Source organism: Triticum aestivum, chromosome 4D, assembly GCF_018294505.1.
Source record: "Triticum aestivum cultivar Chinese Spring chromosome 4D, IWGSC CS RefSeq v2.1, whole genome shotgun sequence".
NCBI lineage: Eukaryota > Viridiplantae > Streptophyta > Magnoliopsida > Poales > Poaceae > Triticum > Triticum aestivum.
This window is the reverse complement of record NC_057805.1, coordinates 489,311,281-489,313,408: the sequence shown is the minus strand read 5'-3', so window position 1 is coordinate 489,313,408 and position 2,128 is coordinate 489,311,281.

Sequence of the window (2,128 nt, the reverse complement as noted above, 5' to 3'; positions counted from 1 at the left end):
AAACCCCTGTAGTCGCGGTTGGCCAGACCAACCGGGACTAAAGGTCTAACCTTTAGTCCCGGTTGGTCTGGCCAACCGCGACTAAAGGTTCGGGCCATTAGTCGCGGTTGGCTAGACCAACCGGGACTAAGGGTCTAACCTTTAATCCCGGTTGGCCTGGCCAACCGCGACTAAAGGCCTTCAGGCAAGCCTGAGGACCTTTAGTCCCGGTTGGCCAGGCCAACCGTGACTAAAGCCCCTCCCGTCCGCCAGCTGTCGACCGAGCGCGCTGGGCCCAGATAGTTGGTCGCGGGTCTCCTCCCGAACCCATGTCAATGGCTAGGAAACTTAACCATCTTTGATCAACGAGCTAGTCAAGTAGAGGCATACTAGTGACACTCTATTTGTCTATGTATTCACACATGTATTATGTTTCCGGTTAATACAATTCTAGCATGAATAATAAACATTTATCATGATATAAGGAAATAAATAATAAGTTTATTATTGCCTCTAGGGCATATTTCCTTCAGTCTCCCACTCGCACTAGAGTCAATAATCTAGATTACACATTAATGATTCTAACACCCATGGAGCCTTGGTGCTGATCATGTTTTGCTCGTGGAAGAGGCTTAGTCAACGGGTCTGCAACATTCAGATCCGTATGTATCTTGCAAATTTCTATGTCTCCCACCTAGACTAAATCCCGGATGGAATTGAAGCGTCTCTTGATGTTCTTGGTTCTCTTGTGAAATCTGGATTCCTTCGCCAAGGCAGTTGCACCAGTATTGTCACAAAAGATTTTCATTGGACCCGATGCACTAGGTATGACACCTAGGTCGGATATGAACTCCTTCATCCAGACTCCTTCATTTGCCGCTTCCGAAGCAGCTATGTACTCCTCTTCACACGTAGATCCCGCCACGACGCTTTGTTTAGAACTGCACCAACTTACAGCTCCACCGTTCAATGTAAACTCGTAACCAGTTTGCGATTTAGAATCGTCCGGATCAGTGTCAAAGCTTGGATCAACATAACCATTTACGATGAGCTCTTTGTCACCTCCATAAACGAGAAACATATCCTTAGTCCTTTTCAGGTATTTCAGGATGTTCTTGACCGCTGTACAGTGATCCACTCCTGGATTACTCTGGTACCTCCCTGCTAGACTTATAGCAAGGCACACATCAGGTCTGGTACGCAACATTGCATACATGATAGAGCCTATGGCTGAAGCATAGGGAACATCTTTCATTTTCTCTCTATCTTCTGCAATGGTCGGGCATTGAGTCTTACTCAACTTCACACCTTGTAACACAGGCAAGAACCCTTTCTTTGCTTGATCCATTTTGAACTTCTTCAAAACTTTGTCAAGGTATGTGCTTTGTGAAAGTCCAATTAAGCATCTTGATCTATCTCTATAGATATTGATGCCCAATATATAAGCAGCTTCACCGAGGTCTTTCATTGAAAAACTCTTATTCAAGTATCCCTTTATGCTATCCAGAAATTCTATATCATTTCCAATCAACAATATGTCATTCACATATAATATCAGAAATGCTATAGAGCTCCCACTCACTTTCTTGTAAATACAGGCTTCTCCAAAAGTCTGTACAAAACCAAATGCTTTGATCACACTATCAAAGCGTTTATTCCAACTCCGAGAGGCTTGCACCAGTCCATAAATGGATCGCTGGAGCTTGCACACTTTGTTAGCTCCCTATGGATCGACAAAACCTTCCGGTTGCATCAAATACAACTCTTCTTCCAGAAATCCATTTAGGAATGCAGTTTTGACATCCATTTGCCAAATTTCATAATCATAAAATGCGGCAATTACTAACATGATCCGGACAGACTTAAGCATCGCTATGGGTGAGAAGGTCTCATCGTAGTCAATCCCTTGAACTTGTCAATTCGGATGTAACTTTTCGAGTAGATGATTTTTCATATAAAAAACTTTTTCATCCGAGTTCGTATGCAAAAGTTATGCCCATTTTAAGAATTTCCAGAGAGATTTTGCAAATAAAGTCGAAATTCATATTTGTTAATTTTCCCAACAACTAGACCACATATCACATGGAAAACTTATTTTATTTTATTTTATTTTTTGACATTTCCATCATTTTCTTTTGTTTTTTCTAAA